The sequence below is a fragment of the Triticum dicoccoides genome, chromosome 5A (genome assembly GCF_002162155.2).
Source record: "Triticum dicoccoides isolate Atlit2015 ecotype Zavitan chromosome 5A, WEW_v2.0, whole genome shotgun sequence".
NCBI classification, from domain to species: Eukaryota; Viridiplantae; Streptophyta; class Magnoliopsida; order Poales; family Poaceae; genus Triticum; species Triticum dicoccoides.
The window spans coordinates 141,602,936-141,620,820 of NC_041388.1; positions in this window are offsets into that span (position 1 = coordinate 141,602,936).

Here is a 17,885-nt window from a genome sequence, read left to right on the forward strand (position 1 = left end):
TAAACTCTTTGTTTCCCTTTTGTAACTTTTCGGTCTCACCGAAAGAGCAAATCGGTCCCACCGAGTTTGCCTGACCAACTCTCTGGTTAGCTTATTACCAAACTCGGTCTCACCGAGTTTGTGTAATCGGTCTCACCAAGATTACGTTATGCCCAAACCCTAACCATATCGGTCCTACCGAGTTGCATGTCAGTCCCACCAAAAATCTCTAACGGTCACTAGGTTTACCTTTTCAGTCCGACCGAGTTTGTTGATTCGGTCCCACCGAGATTGGAAAACTGTGTGTAACGGTTGGATTTTGTGTGGAGGCTATATATACCCCTCCACCTCCTCTTCATTCGTGGAGAGAGCCATCAGAACACATACACAATTCCAACTCATATGTTCTGAGAGAGAACCACCTACTCATGTGTTGAGACCAAGATATTCCATTCCTACCATATGAATCTTGATCTCTAGCCTTCCCCAAGTTGCTTTCCACTCAAATCTTCTTTCCACAAAATCCAAATCCTATGAGAGAGAGTTGAGTGTTGGGGAGACTATCATTTGAAGCACAAGAGCAAGGAGTTCATCATCAACACACCATTTGTTACTTCTTGGAGAGTGGTGTCTCCTAGATTGGCTAGGTGTCACTTGGGAGCCTCCGACAAGATTGTGGAGTTGAACCAAGGAGTTTGTAAGGGCAAGGAGATCGCCTACTTCGTGAAGATCTACCGCTAGTGAGGCAAGTCCTTCATGGGCGATGGCCATGGTGGGATAGACAAGGTTGCTACTTCGTGGACCCTTCGTGGGTGGAGCCCTCCGTGGACTCATGCGACCGTTACCCTTCGTGGGTTGAAGTCTCCATCTACGTGGATGTAGGATAGCACCACCTATCCGAACCACGGGAAAAACATCCGTGTCTCCAATTGCATTTGAATTCTCCAAACCCTTCCCTTTACATTCTTGCAAGTTGCATGCTTTACTTTCCGCTGCCAATATACTCTTTGCATGCTTGCTTGAATTGTGTGATGATTGCTTGACTTGTCCTACAATAGCTAAAATCTGCCAAGAACTAAAATTGGGAAAAGGTTAAGTTTTTATTTGGTCAAGTAGTCTAATCACCCCCCCTCTAGACATACTTTCGATCCTACAAGTGGTATCAGAGCTTTGGTCTCCATTTGCTTTGATCTCCATAGCTTTTGGTGGTCATAGCCTTGGTTTCACAACCTAGGAGAGTATGGCGTCTAGCGAGGGAAATTATCACCGTAGAGGTCCTTACTTTGATGGTACTAATTTTGCTAGTTGGAAGCATAAAATGAAAATGCACATTCTTGGACATAACCCCGCCGTTTGGGCTATTGTGTGTGTTGGTTTGCACGGTGACTTCTTTGATGGGAAAGAACCAAACCGTGAAGCTACCACGGATGAGTTGAAGATGTTGCAATACAATGCTCAAGCTTGTGATATTCTCTTCAACGGATTGTGCCCCGAAGAATTCAACAAAATCAGCCGTCTTGAGAATGCAAAGGAAATTTGGGACACTTTGATTGATATGCACGAAGGTACCGACTCTGTCAAGGAATCCAAGTTGGATGTGCTTCAAAGTCAACTTGACAAGTTCAAAATGAAGGATGGTGAAGGTGTCGCTGAAATGTACTCTAGGCTTGCTCTCATCACAAATGAGATTGCCGGATTAGGAAGTGAAGAGATGACCGATAGATTCATCATCAAGAAGATTCTAAGAGCCTTGGATGGAAAATATGATACCGTGTGCACATTGATCCAAATGATGCCCAATTACAAAGATCTCAAGCCAACGGAGGTGATTGGAAGAATTGTTGCTCATGAGATGTCACTTAAGGATAAAGAGGAACTTCACAAAAAATCAAGTGGTGCCTACAAAGCCTCATGTGAAGCCCCTACATCATCAAGTGAGAAACAAAACTTCAATGAAGAATTGAGCTTAATGGTGAAAAACTTCAACAAGTTCTACAAGAGTAGAAGCAAAGATAGAAGCTTCAAGTCAAGGTACTACAATGACAAAAGATCTTCTAGTCGAGAGCGAAACTGCTACAGTTGTGGAAGACCCGGACACTATTCAAATGAGTGTACGGCTCCCTACAAGAGAAGAGAAGATTCTCCAAAAAGAAGAAGCAAAGAATCACCACCAAGAGAGAGAAGGAGTAGAGATGATCGTTATGAACGAAGATACTCACGGAGAAGCAAGGATTCGGAAAGGAAGGAAAAATCATCAAGGAGCTACACAAAACGAATACATCAAGCTCATGTTGGTGAATGGGTATCCGGCTCCGACTCCGACAGCCACTCCGAGAGAAGTTATCAGTCCGACTCCGAAGATACTCAAGATGAAGGTGTTGCCGGTCTAGCACTTGTGTCAACCAACTCCTACGACATATTTGACTCACCAAATGAAGGAATTGGAAGATGCTTCATGGCCAAAGGTCCTAAGGTAACACACCCCGAGTATGTTGATTTCAATAGTGATGAAGATGACTTGTTAGGTGATGATTTGCTTGTTGACAACTCTAGTGATGAATACTATGATGAAACGTCAATTAATCATGCTAATCAAGATAAAACGAATGACAATGATAAGGAGAAGATTGAGGCTCTAACTAAAGAACTAAACACTCTTAAGTTAGCTCATGAAAGTATCTTCGAAGATCATCGAGAACTTTTAAGAGCTCATGAGAAATTACGCTTTGAAAAGCTCAATCTTGAGCAAGAGCATGAGTTCTTAAAAGCAATCAATGATGATCTCCGCAAGAAAAGTTCTTCTTACATTGCCAAGCGTTTACTCTTATCCACTTACATGCCTCAAGTCAAGTCTAGTAACAAGAACAAGAAAGATTCTTCCTCTAGCAGTAACAATGATCATGCTAAATCCAATATTGTTGCTTCTAGTAGTTCTCTTGATTCCACTAATGATTCTCTTAGCCAAGTTATACTTGAGCAAGAAAATAGCTTATTGAAGGGAATTATAGAGAAAGGAGTGTACAAAAGCCTTGCCGGGAGTAAGAAATTCGAGGAAATTGTGCGCAAGCAAGGAATGCACTGGAAGAATCAAGATGTTGGTTTTGAACGAAAGTTCAATGCCAATGGAGTTGAGTGGGAAGAAGATCAATACCCCAAGACAAAGTTTGTTCCTCAACAAGAGAAGTATGATACTTCTTTCAAGGGACACAAGCTCAAGATGATCTTCCACCACAAGACTACAAGCAAAAAGGCAAGGACAAGCTTCAAGAGGAAATTGATGCATTTGAAGAAGCTCCTAAGACCTTAGTCAAGTGGATTCCCAAGACTACTTCAAGTTCCACTTCATCAAGTACGACTACAACTCCAAGGATTCCCATCAAGATGGTGTGGATCCAAAAGAAGAAGAACTAGAGAGTTCTTGAGGGTGACTCCGCCAACATACTTCACTCTTATCATTTTGGCAAGAACAAGTGCAATCAACTTGCACATCTTGCACTAGTTCAAGGAGTCACAAACCCTCTTGTTGGTAAGACAAGGGACAAGGTAACCTAAAAGTTTTCATGGACATCATCTTGTGTGTGCATCACTCTATGTCTATGGATATCCTTGTTTGTTCCTTGTGGGACTAACCCATGTAGGTATTGAAAGTGCAATTCACTCAAATGGATAGCTCCAAGTGATCTACATCAACATTGAGCATCCACATCTTCAACATCTACATGAAGTCATCATCGACAAAACCCGAGGTTAGTTCATCCCTCTAAGGGGGGATATCACATCTAGGGGGAGCTTTACTCTAAGACTTGAGCTAAAGCAACTCTAAAGATGTGAACACAACAATGATTTATGTAAAAGTGGTAACCCCACTTGAGCTTAAACGATGAGTATGACCTATGATCAAGTGTTCTCACTTGACTCCTAAGTCAATATACTCATATATAGATGACCTTGTCATCGCAAATTGCTTGATAGATGCTAGAATTGGTTGTGCATGCCTTGTCACATATTTCATTTGCCATCTTATTGTGTGAGCATGCTGGTTGCATATTTTACTCATTGGAGGACATCCACTTGTTATTTTGATTGTTTGGTTTTGTTTCCTTTTGCCAAGTGGATGGACAAGAATGCCTAAGAACCTCCTCTAGCTATCTATGTTTTTCTCGTCTCAAACTCTATTCATGCTACATCAAAAAATTTGATCAAGTCAGATTCGAACCACTCTTTGTGAGGAGCGCTCGAAGTCCCCGATTCGTCATAGACTTAAACTTCCAAAACCTCTTTATGATTCTCGGTCTGACCGATACCCTACTTTCGGTCCTACCGAGATCATTAAGTTGATCTAGGTTTTCGATCTTGGTGCAACCGATTTGAACCATTCGGTCACACCGAGTTGCAACAACTGTATACAGTTTTGCATCTCAGTGCCACCGAGTTGTTCCACTCGGTCACACTGACAGGGTCGGGTTATATATAGTCACGGGCAAAAATTTGGAAATTTCTCCGAACCCCTTCGCCCGCGCGATAGACTGCTCTGCCAACTTGGTCTCCAGATCGTTTCCTCGCCGCCAGCCGCCTCCAGTCGCTGGTCTCCGTCGCCGTCAACGGAAATTCAACCCCGCCGTTGCCGCCGTAGTGAGTCTCCGCCGAACTAGGGTATGGACTCGATCTTTGTGCTATTCCCCAATCCGATTCCTAGCACATTGTGATCATATTGATTCTAGCCACGTTTGATAAACTTCTATCCAGTCAATGAACTCGTAGATTAGGTTTGATTCGAAAATTCTAGGTTTAGGTTTCCGCCGAGACCATCTCGGACCCACCGAGTTGAAAAACTCGGTCCCACCGATTTGGCTTATGCCATTGCACAAGTAAAACTCGGTCTGACCGAGAATTACTAATCGGTGTGACCGATTTTGGAACTCTGTGAAACCCTAGCAGTCTCGGTGCCACCGAACTATGACTCGGTCCAACCGAGTTCACTAGTTTAGGTTCCAAAACTGCTTCAGTATCACCGAGTTTGAAAATAGGTAGATCCGAGATGATTTCAGTGGGAAACTAAAACTAAGTTTTTGAGTCATTCTTTTGCAAAAATCTCTGCATTTTGTGATGCTCATCTATTCTACCTCATCTACAAACTATTCACAGGGTCAGCAGTCAGCTTGTTCATCATGTCAGACCAAAGTGATAGCCAGAACATGTCAGAAGAGCAAGTGCAGATGAGTGAGGGCACTAGTCCGTCAAGTTCCTCAGATGATGGCAGCAGGAGCACCCCTAGCAAACTGCCTAAAGCTGCCACAAGACAGAGAAAGAAGAGAACCTCAGACTCAGAAGATGAGGATTATGTGGCAGAAGAGGAAGCAACTTCCAAGAGAGTTGAGCCAGCACAAGGCATAAAACCAGGGATGAAGATCAAAAGGCCAGCAGGCAGGCAGCCTATGTCAAAGGCCAGAGCTTCAACTGAGAAGCCCACTCCCATTGAGCCAGTTGCTGCTGAAGGCAAGAAGAGGAAAGAAAGGGTGAAGAAAACTGTAGCCAGAGTGCTTGGCAAGGCTTCCATCATGGAAGATGAGGAGGAAGAAGAAGAGGTAGCTGCACCAGCAGCTAAGGCACCCAAGCTGATGTGTGATGCCATAAGAACAGGGGCAGCTGCTTCCAAGGCCAAGCCAGCTCCAAAGCCAAAGCCAAAGAGGAACACAAGAAGCATCCCAGCTATTGAGAAGAACAAGGCCCTAGTGCCTGAAGCTGCAGAAGAAGAAGAGAATGTTCTTAGAAAGCTCAAGCCCAAGATCCCAGACCACAACGATGCTCATCCTGTGGCTGAGGATATGAAACAGATTCAGGGCTCCGGAAGTGGAGAGAAGCAGACCCGTATGCTTCAAGGAGAAGGACTGCAGTTGACTACAGGTTTCACACCAAGGAGCAGCAAGACTTTTATGAGACAGTGCTGCAAGACAAGAAGCCAATTGTCTGTGATATGAGATGGGTTGATTGGCAATACATCAAGGACAACGAAGAGTACTACCTTGGAGTGCTCCGGACTCCACCACCACCTGAAGATCAAGCCTGAGTGTCGACTTAGCACTATGCATTTTCTAGGAACTTTTTGGTAACTTGTTGCCAAAGGGGGAGAAAATGTATAGATCATAGGCTTCGAGAGAGAGTGTTGCTTTTAGTGTTGCTTTTATTCTCTCTTGTTTTATTTGGTGGTTTTTCGAACTTTGTTTGCTTTTGTGTGAGATACTATGTCATTGCTCATGAGACATTGATGATCATGTGTTTGATCATAAGCTACACTTAATGTTTGCTTAATATTATCATCTTATCTATCTTATGTGATCATTCACTATTCTTGGTGATGAGTGCATGTATTTCATTCTTATCATTTTAAGCGCTCCACCAAGATGTATGTGACATGGAAGAGTAACCCATGACTCTAACTCTTTGTGCATTTGCAGTCCAAAGCAAATTTTAAATATGCACAAATTTAAGGGGAGCTCTTACTTGTCACATACTTCTCAAAGCGACGATATATTTCATGCTTATTATCATTTGTCGAAGCTTTGATCTATATGTTGTCATCAATTACCAAAAAGGGGGAGATTGAAAGTGCAACTATCCCTAGGTGGTTTTGGTAATTCATAACAACATATAGCTCATTGAGCTAATGCTATTCCAAGATGACTATTTCAGGAAAGCTCAATGATTGGCATGGCATGGATGTGAAAGTGGAACCCTCAAAATGCTAAGGACAAAGGATTGGCTCAAGCTCAAAAGCTCAAGACTCTTCATTTTATATTTTAGTGATCCAAGATCACATTGAGTCTTTAGGAAAAGCCAATACTATCAAGGAGGGATGAGGTGTTGCTTAATGAGCCTCTTGCTTCATGTGCTTAGTGATATGCTCCAAAACCCTCAACTACTTTCCCATATCCACATATGACCTAAACCCTAAGCCAAACTCGGTCCTACTGATTCTTTCTATCCGGCGCCACCGAGTTCCACTTGTCATAAGCCACTGCCAAACCCTAGCAATTCGGTTCTACCGATAGGGATCTCGGTCTCACTGAGATGGGATTGCAAACTCTCTATTTCCCTTTCGTAACTTTTCGATCTCACCGAAAGAGTGAATCAGTCCCACCGAGATTGCAATGTAAACTCTTTGTTTCCCTTTTGTAACTTTTCGGTCTCACCGATAGAGCAAATCGGTCCCACCGAGTTTGCCTGACCAACTCTCTGGTTAGCTTATTACCAAACTCGGTCTCACCGAGTTTGTGTAATCAGTCTCACCGAGATTACGTTATGCCCAAACCCTAACCATATCGGTCCTACCGAGTTGCATGTCAGTCCCACCGAAAATCTCTAACGGTCACTAGGTTTACCTTTTCTGTCCGACCGAGTTTGTTGATTCGGTCCCACCGAGATTGGAAAACTGTGTGTAACGGTTGGATTTTGTGTGGAGGCTATATATACCCCTCCACCTCCTCTTCATTCGTGGAGAGAGCCATCAGAACACATACACAATTCCAACTCATATGTTCTAAGAGAGAACCACCTACTCATGTGTTGAGACCAAGATATTCCATTCCTACCATATGAATCTTGATCTCTAGCCTTCCCCAAGTTGCTTTCCACTCAAATCTTCTTTCCACAAAATCCAAATCCTATGATAGAGAGTTGAGTGTTGGGGAGACTATCATTTGAAGCACAAGAGCAAGGAGTTCATCATCAACACACCATTTGTTACTTCTTGGAGAGTGGTGTCTCCTAGATTGGCTAGGTGTCACTTGGGAGCCTCCGACAAGATTGTGGAGTTGAACCAAGGAGTTTGTAAGGGCAAGGAGATCGCCTACTTCGTGAAGATCTACCGCTAGTGGGGCAAGTCCTTCGTGGGCAATGGCCATGGTGGGATAGACAAGGTTGCTACTTCGTGGACCCTTCGTGGGTGGAGCCCTCCATGGACTCGCGCGACCGTTACCCTTCGTGGGTTGAAGTCTCCATCAACATGGATGTAGGATAGCACCACCTATCCGAACCACGGGAAAAACATCCTTGTCTCCAATTGCGTTTGAATTCTCCGAACCCTTCCCTTTACATTCTTGCAAGTTGCATGCTTTACTTTCCGCTGCCAATATACTCTTTGCATGCTTGCTTGAATTGTGTGATGATTGCTTGACTTGTCCTACAATAGCTAAAATCTGCCAAGAACTAAAATTGGGAAAAGGTTAAGTTTTTATTTGGTCAAGTAGTCTAATCACCCCCCCCCTCTAGACATACTTTCGATCCTACAGTAGACAACCTCGAAGGGGGACTTGCCGATTGTTGAGTGTCTTGCTCGGTTGTAGGCGAACTCGGCGATAGGTAGGCACTCCTCCACTCCTTGATGTTCTTCTTGATGAGTACTCGAAGTAGAGTGGAGAGTGTTCGGTTGGTAACTTCCATTTGGCCGTCGGTTTGTGGATGATACGCTGTGGAGAAGAGTAGCTTGACTCCGAGCTTGGCGCATAGGGTCTTCCAAAAGTAGCTAAGAAACTTGACGTCGCGGTCCGAGACGATAGTCTTTGGCACTCCATGTAGAAGCAATATTTCCCTACAAAAGAGATTAGCAACATGTGAAGCATCGTCTATCTTGTTGCAAGGAATGAAATGTGCCATCTTGGAGAAACGGTCCACAACGACAAATACTGAATCCTTCCCATTTTAGTCCTAGGCAATCCAAGTACAAAGTCCATGCTAATATCTTCCCATGGTTGATATGGAATTGGGAGAGGCCTGTAAAGGCCATGGGATTGAGCTTTGGACTTAGCTTTGTGACATGTAGAGCATCGGTTGGTGAAGCGGTTGACGCCGCGAAACATCTTTGGCCAAAAGTAGTTCTTCGAGAGCGTGGCGGACGTCTTGTCTCATCCAAAATGTCCCATTAAGCCTCCTCCATGAGATTCCTCCAAAAGCAACAAACGAAGAGAAGACTCGGGGATGCAAAGTTTGTTAGCTCTCATAAGATATCCATCTTTGATGTAATAGCGTTCGCAAGAGGTGTGTGTCAAACACTTGGCATAAGGAGTAGCAAAAGTAGGATCATGCTCATACAAGTCTTTTATATGCTCAAAGCCAATGACATCTAATTCAAGTTGAGTAACAAGCATGCATATGTGGGAAAGGGCATCCACCACAATGTTTTATTTACCTTTAATGTACTTGATGACATAAGGAAAAGGCTCAATAAATTCACTCCATTTAGCATGACACTTGTTCAACTTGGTTTGGCCCTTAAGATACTTGAGCGTTTCATGATTGGTATGAATGATAAATTTGTGAGGGCGAAGATAGTGTTCCCATTCATGCAAAAACACGTACTAAAGCATATAGCTCTTTGTCATAGATGGGGTAATTGATTTGCGCGCCGGAGAGTTTCTCACTAAAGTAAGCTATGGGGCACTTCTCTTGCGTTAACACACCTCCTATGACATTACCACTAGCATCGCAATGAATCTCAAAGGGTTGTCAAAGTTGGGTAAAGCAAGCACGAGAGCATGAGTAAGCAAATTCTTAAGCTCATTGAAAGCGGTATCTTGGGATGGTCCCCAAACAAAAGGCGCATTCTTCTTGCTCAAAGCATGCAAAGGCGAAGCAATGGTGCTGAAATCTTTCACAAAGCGATGATAGAAACCCACAAGGCCAAGAAAGCTACAAACTTGTTGCAAATTGGTTGGTTGTGGCCAAGTCTTAATATCATTGATCTTGGACTCATCAACATGAAAACCCTTAGAAGAAACAACAAAACCCAAGAAAACGAGCTTGTCAATGCCAAAAAGGCATTTCTCCATATTAGCATAGAGATGCTCTTTTCGAAGAGTTTGCAAAACGGTTCAGACATGGGTGACATGCTCTTTGAGAGACTTGCTAAAAACAAGGATATCATCGAAGTAGACCACAACAAACACACCAATGTAAGGGCGAAAGACATGATTCATAAGACGCATAAAAGTACTCGGTGCTTCCGATAGACCCATAGGCATGACTAACCACTCATACAACCCAAACTTGGTTTTGAAAGTGGCTTTCCATTCATCACCTTCTTGTATGCGGATTTGATAGTAACCACTCTTAAGATAAATTTTCGAAAAGATAGTGGCACCACTAAGTTCATCAAGCATATCATCAAGGCGTGGAATGGGATGCCTATAACGAACGGTGATAGCATTGATAGGTCTACAATTGGAGCACATGCGAAAGCTACTGTCTTGTTTTGGCACAAGAATGACCGGGACGGCACAAGGGCTCAAACTTTCACGCACGTGTCCATGGTCTATGAGATGCTTTACTTGCCTTTGTATTTCTTTGGTTTCTTCGGGGTTGACGCGGTAGGGAGCTTTGTTCGGTAGCGGTGCTCTGGGGATGATGTCGATGCGGTGCTCAATGCCTCGTAGTGGAGGTAGTCCCGGAGGTAGCTCGTCGAGGAAAACATCATGAAATTCCTGCAAAAGAGAAGACAACACTAGAGGAAGAGTGTGAGAGGTGTTAGCTTGAGCTTCATTGTCCTTGCACAAAAGGACGTAGTGTAGGACACTAGATGGGTTCTCACACACTCCTCTTATCTCACTTTTGGTGGCAAATAGGACTAAGTTCTTCTTTTCGCTCATCGTGGAGGCGCTCGATTTGGGCTTGTGGCGCTCACTCTCTTTTTGGTGGCTCGCTTTCTCACTATTATCTCCATGATGGGTGGCTTTCTTGTTGGCGATCACTTGGCTTGGCGACATTGGATGAAGGATGTACTCCTTGCCCTTCATCTTGAAGATGTAGTGGTTCGTTAGGCCGTTGTGGATGACTCCTCCATCAAATTGCCATGGCCATCCAAGTAGAAGGTGGAAAACGGTCATTGGAATGACATCACACTCCAAGGTGTCTTTGTAGGGGCCAATTTTGAAGGAGACTTGTACTCGATGCTCGACTTGGATAGTGCCAGAGTCGCTAAGCCATTGCACTTTGTATGGATGTGGGTGCTTCGTCTTGAGAAATTGGAGCTTGGAACAAAGTTCTTCACTTGTGAGATTATGACAACTCCCTGCTACCTCTTGAGCACTGCGTTGGTTTTCCCCGAAGAGGAAGGGATGATGCAGCAAAGTAGCGTAAGTATTTCCCTCAGTTTTTGAGAACCAAGGTATCAATCTAGTAGGATGCTACGCGCGAGTCCCTCGTACCTGCACAAAACAAATAAATCCTCGCAACCAACGCAAATAGGGGTTGTCAATCCCTATAAGGCCACTTACGAGAGTGAGATCTGATAGATATGATAAGATAATATTTTTGGTATTTTTGTGATAAAGATGTAAAGTAAAATAAAGGCAAAGTAAATAGCAAAGGAAATAACTAAGTAGTAGGAGATTAATATGATAAAGATAGACCCGGGGCCATAGGTTTCACTAGTGGCTTCTCTCGAGAGCATAAGTATTCTACGGTGGGTGAACAAATTACTGTTGAGAAATTGACAGAATTGAGCATAGTTATGAGAATATCTAGGTATGATCATGTATATAGGCATCACGTCCGAGACAAGTAGACCGACTCCTGCCCGCATCTACTACTATTACTCCACTCATCGACCACTATCCAGCATGCATCTAGAGTATTAAGTTAAAAACAGAGTAACACCTTAAGCAAGATGACATGATGTAGAGGGATAAACTCATGCAATATGAAGAAAACCCCATCTTGTTATCCTCGATGGCAACAATGCAATACGTGCCTTGCTGCCCCTACTTTCACTGGGAAAGGACACCGCAAGATTGAACCCAAAGCTAAGCACTTCTCCCATTGCAAGAAAGATCAATCTAGTAGGCTAAACCAAACTGATAATTCGAAGAGACTTGCAAAGATAACAATCATACATAAAAGAATTCAGAGAAGATTCAAATATTGTTCATAGATAGACTTAATCATGAACCCACAATTCATCGGTCTCAACAAACACACCGCAAAAAGAAGATTACATCGAATAGTTCTCCACAAGAGAGGGGGAGAACATTGTATTGAGATCCGAAAAGAGAGAAGAAGCCATCTAGCTACTAACTATGGACCCGTAGGTCTGAGGTAAACTACTCACACTTCATCGGAGGGGCTATGGTGTTGATGTAGAAGCCCTCCATGATCGATGCCCCCTCCGGCGGAGCTCCGGAACAGGCCCTAAGATGGGATCTGGTGGATACAGAAAGTTACGGTAGTGGAATTAGGGTTTTGGCTCTGTATCTGATCGTTTGGGGGTACGTAGGTATATATAGGAGGAAGGAGTACGTTGGTGGAGCAACAGGGGGCCCACGAGGGTGGAGGGCGCGCCCCCTACCTCGTGGCCTCCTCTTTTATTTCTTGACATAGGGTTCAAAGTCTCCCGGGTCTTGTTCGTTGAGAAAATCACGTTCCCGAAGGTTTCATTCCGTTTGGACTCCGTTTGATATTCCTTTTCTTCGAAACCCTAAAACAGGCAAAAAACAACAATTCTAGTCTGGGCCTCCGGTTAATAGGTAGTCCCAAAAATAACATAAAAGTGGATAATAAAGCCCAATAATGTTCAAAATAGTAGATAATATAGCATGGAGCAATAAAAAATTATAGATACGTTGGAGACGTATCACTCCCTCCATCGATGATGACCTTGACGGATCGTCCATTGATGCCGGCCTTGGTGTGGAATATGTGGCATCTTTGGTCTTCTTCTTGGTGATGTTGGAGAGTCAAGGCTTTAGAGACAACAAGAGCGGGACTTGAATCTTCATCGCAAAAGACTTGTTCATCTTCATCGTTCACTTGCCGGTGCATCGCGACTTGTTCAAGAGCGTCCATTTCTCCTTCACTCATCGAGTTGTAGGTGCCGTCGTTGTTGAGGATCATGATCCGCTTGTTGGTGCACTCATAGGACTTGTGGCCTTGGCCTCCACATGTGAAGCATTTGAAGGAACTCGTCTTGACGGTCTCATCGGTGGGGGTTGAGGATGATGAAGCTCTCGTCTTGAAGTTGCCCGTTGTAGGAGGATGACTTGGAGTTGACGAAGCTTTCTTGGAACTCGACTTGTCGATGTTGCTTGTAGAAGGCTTGGTAGACGCTGTTGGAGTCGTTGAAGCTTGGTTGTTGGAGAAGCCGTAGTACTTGGATGAGAACTTGGCATACTTGTAACCGTCTTGCACTTGACGTTCCGCTTTGGTAGCTTGATGCACTAGCTCGACGAGGTTCGAGTATGGTTTGAAGTCGGCGATCCTCTTGATAGGATGGTTGAGTCCATTCAAGAAACGTGCCATTGTTTGCTCATCATCTTCCGTGACATCGGCTCGTATCATGGCAATCTCCTTCTCATTGTAGTACTCTTCAACGCTCTTGGTTCCTTGCTTGAGTAGCTAGAGTTTCTTGAAGAGGTCACGGTTGTAGTAGGTAGGCACAAAGCATGCTCTCATGACATCCTTCATTTGCGCCCAAGTAGTGATGGGTGGTTCACCTCTTGCCTCTCGGCGCTTGATAACTTGTTCCCACCAAATGAGTACATAGTCTTGGAACTCAAGGGATGCCATTGCGATCTTCTTCTCTTCTTCATAGTTATGCAAATGGAAGATTTTGTCGACCTTCAATGCCCATGAAAGATACTCTTCGGGATCGTTGCTTCTGTTGAACTTGGGCATGGTGAACTTGAGCTTGCCGTAGGGTTGCTCTTCATTGTGTTGGGGTCGGGGATGATGACGCCCGTGTTGTAGGTGATTGTCAAGTTCGTGTCGCTCTTGGTGAGGAGGGTTGTCGACCTCATGTTGGACTTGTCGTGGAGGGTTTCCATTGTCGTCATGCTCTTGATGAACTTGGTTTTCTTGACGAGATTGTGGAGGAGCTTGTCGAGCTCTAGGAGGAACTTGACGATGCACGCGAGCTTGAAATCGTCGTTCTTGAATTTCATCACGAAGTGCTTCTTCATGTTCACGAGCTTGTCAGCCTCGGTTGGCTATGGCACGACTTGAATCTTGGAGGGCTTGTTGCGCCGCAAGTGCTTGAGCTTCACGTAGTTGTTGTTCTTGGCGTTGTGCCTCCACATCTTGTGCTTCTTGGTGTATACGCGCTCGCTCTTCCTCTTCATGTTGGCGTTGTTGTTGACGTTATCGTGCTAGCTCAAAAGCCTCTTGGGTTTGACGTTGTCGGTTCTCTTGAGAGTCAGTGTCGTGTAGAGGATTGAGGCTTGCTTGACGATCGTTGCGCGCGGCACGTCGTAGAGTGTTCGATGTCGGTGTACTTGAGCCGGAGAGGGTGAAGTTGGAGTGTCGACTTGAGCGGGTCCTTCTTGAAGAGGATGAAGTGGAAGAAGAGCGATTGAGCAACATAGCGCGAATCTCGTCCATCCTTGTGTCATTCTCTTGCTTGTGATCGTCGAGCTTGTGGTCGAAGTAGTCCCTTGTACATTGCTCGAAGAGTCACAAGTCGGCGGCGAGGTTGTCTATGCGTTCACTCATTGCTTGTTGCTCTTGATGCAAAGCACGTTGTGCACCAAAGAGGTGGCTCTTGTTGACGTAGGAGTTCATGTCGTCGTTGTGCTCAATGAAGAGTGGGTTGGTAGAAGTACTTGGCCTATCCATCATTCCAAGAAAAATGTGAGTGGTAGAAAGAGAAGAACGAATACCAAATGTACCTTGACTGAAGTTGAAAGTGGATCGATGATCACTCCAATGTAGGACAAGGAAATAGCACAATTGGTACTAGCTCTTGTCGGTTTCTCACACCTACACAAGTAAAAGCTTATGGTGGAGCTTGGTTAGGATGGTGGCACAAAATTTGATGCAATTGTAAGTGAGCTTCAATAATGTTGGAAAAGATTCGCAAGATGCAATGTAACAAGTAGACCAAGCATATAAGGTACACAGAAACACACACGCAGAACGATAAGTGGGGCCGTGCAACCAAGGATGAGCCAAAATGTGGGATCCACAAAAATGCTCGTGTTGCACAACACTAGAGAGACGCTAGCACGATTGCATGATAGGCGGATACAAGAACTTGTGCACAACCTACTTAGCAAAAATGCAACGACTTCTATCCCAAGTATGCTCTATGCAATGTGTTTCTATGATATGATCCAAGATGATCTAGTATGACAATCTTAATGTTGTATGATGCTATGGTTCTTGCTTAAAAGCTCTTTCCTTATCTTTCCTTTTTGCTTAAAAGCTTGTTTGGCTCTTTGTTGTTTGAGCTCTTTTCTCATGCAATGCTTCACGAACCAAGATAGCAATTGTGTATGCGATGACAACTTTGTTACACAAGAGATGATACCAATATATGCAACAATGATGTATGTATGCTATGGGAAGTATGATCACTAATGTGCACAAGTATCATTGCCGGCAATACTCAATGGCTAGTCTGAATGGGTAAGCAACACAAAGGAGTAAGGCTATGATGGCTATCAATGCATTTGTCCTTGTAGATCGAAAATTGACGCTTTGGTGATGTAGGTGTTCACGCCGTCATTGTTGTGGAAGACCGGAGATGAAATGCTTTGCCTATCCATCACTCCAAGAGAAAAATGTGAGTGGCAGAAAGAGAAGAACGAATGCCAAATGTACCTTGTCCGAAGTTGAAAGTGGATCAATGATCACTCCAATGTGGACAAGGAAATAGCACAATTGGTACCAATTCTTGTCGGTTTCTCACACCTACACAAGTAAGGCTTATGGTGGAGCTCGGTGAGGATAGTGGCACAAAAAATTTGATGCAAAATGTTAGCAAGAGTCAATAATGTTGAAAAATATTCACAAATTCGCAAGTGAAACAAGTAGACCAATAGCAGTATGTGGCACACAGAAACACACACACGGATAGATAAATGGGGTCGTGCAACCAAGGAAATGAGCTCAAAATGTGGAATCCACGAAAAATTCTCTTGTTGCACAACTCTAGAGAGACGCTAGCATGATTGCTCAATAGACAGATACGACACTTGTGAACAACCCATAGAAGACAAAAATGCAACGACTTCTATCCCAAGTATGCTATGTATATGATGTTTTGGTGGTATGATCCAAGATGATCGGATATGACAATCTTATATGCAATGTGGTATGATGCTATGGCTATTGCTTACAAGCTTCTTTGCTCTTTCTCTTTTTCTTAAAAGCGTATTCTTTTTTTTGATATGTATGGCCACTTTTGCACAATGCACAAACCAAGATAGCTATTGTGTATATGCGGGAACAAACTTGAGGCACAAGGGATGATATGATGATACCAATAAGATATGGTATGTAAGCAATGTATGGTGTAGATCACTAATGTGCACAAGTAACGTTGCCAGCAATACTCAAGTGGCTAGTCTCGATAGGCAAGTGACGCAAAATGGGCTAGGGGTTATCAATGCAATGGCAAGGGAATATACAATGGAGGGATACCACGATACCAAGATGATATGGAGGTTACCGTCCGTGTCGATCATGAGTGGCGGCGATCTTGATGGAGATACCAAGATGATGTAGACTCATCCCTAAGTAGCCGAAACACCTTAGGAAACGGAAAAACCGCGAACTCAAAATCTCAAACATCAAATGGTGGTAGAGGGAATGTTGTGGTGGTTGAGGAAACTCAATGGGATTGCGGAATTGCAATTATGGGATTTGAGACGCAATGCGTAAGTGGAGGGTAAGGTGGTGGACTATACACGATGTCGGAGTTGGAAGCACGGTCCCTAAGTAGCCGAAACAGCTTAGGAGACAGAACTCACAACAGAAATAAAATCAGGTTAAGTTGGGGTGGAAGAAGTGTATGGTTGGTAAGCCTATGCAGAAGTGGTGGTGGTGGTTGATGAAGAAGCAACCGTCCCTAAATAGCCTAGACACCTTAGTAGACTCAAATAACTCCTCAAGCAACCACTAATGCGATCGGGATCAATATTGGTTAGGTTGCGGAAGTCGATGGTGGTGTAGCGGATGATGTGGCGGAAGCGCTAGGCAAAGATGCCAAAGTTTCAAAATTTTGATGGAGTCAAATGATGTTGGTGGTATTTTTGTAGGAAGGGGGATGTCAATAGCTTCAAAACGAGCTAAAGAACGTCAAAATCGGAGTTCGGATGAATTAGTTATGGCCGAAACAAAATTTGAGCGAAATCAGTTTTTATAGGTTACGGACGTCCGGACAAGGTCGGAAGTCCGGGGGCCGGACATCCGGGCGGGCTCGGAAATCCATAAATTCGGCTCGGGTTAGGGGTTTCGATCGTCCGGAAAAGGACGGACGTCCGATCGTTCCAGGGGCTCTGGACGTCCGTAAAGGGTCGGTCGTCCGGGGGTCAGGGTCAACGCGAGATTTTAGATCCGGAATGCGATTTTGGGCGGAAAATGGACATTTTGGGGTCAAAATTGATGAGATTTCGTGGATGGAAAGTGGGGAAACTTGGAGAAATGCTAGATCCAATTGGAACCAAGAAAATCCATGGATCAAATCGAACAAAACTTCGTCAAACCAACAAATCACAAAAAAAATTGGGGCTATTTTTGGTGGGGATTTTCGAAATTGGGGAAGAACACAATAAAATTAGGCTAGAAAGCAAAGAGGGAGGCTCCGAAATCATGATCAACGTGGCTCATGATACCAAGATGATGTAGGGTAGGAACCCTATAGGCTTCTATTTCACGAAAGGAGCGGATCCCACGATGAACACGAAGAACACGAGGAGGGAAACGAGGGGAAAAACACATGGGGAACACAAGAGAACACTCAAACCAACAAGTATGATCATACACGCACTAGATCCATGAACACAAAGGAAGATACAAGATCCAAAGTCAACAACTGATGATACAAGAGGTAACCGGTCTTCTCCGTGAGGAGGTCTTGATGTTCTTCTCTGTGAGGAGGTCTTGAATCCAACGTGGATCTTCTCCGTAGAGGGGCCACG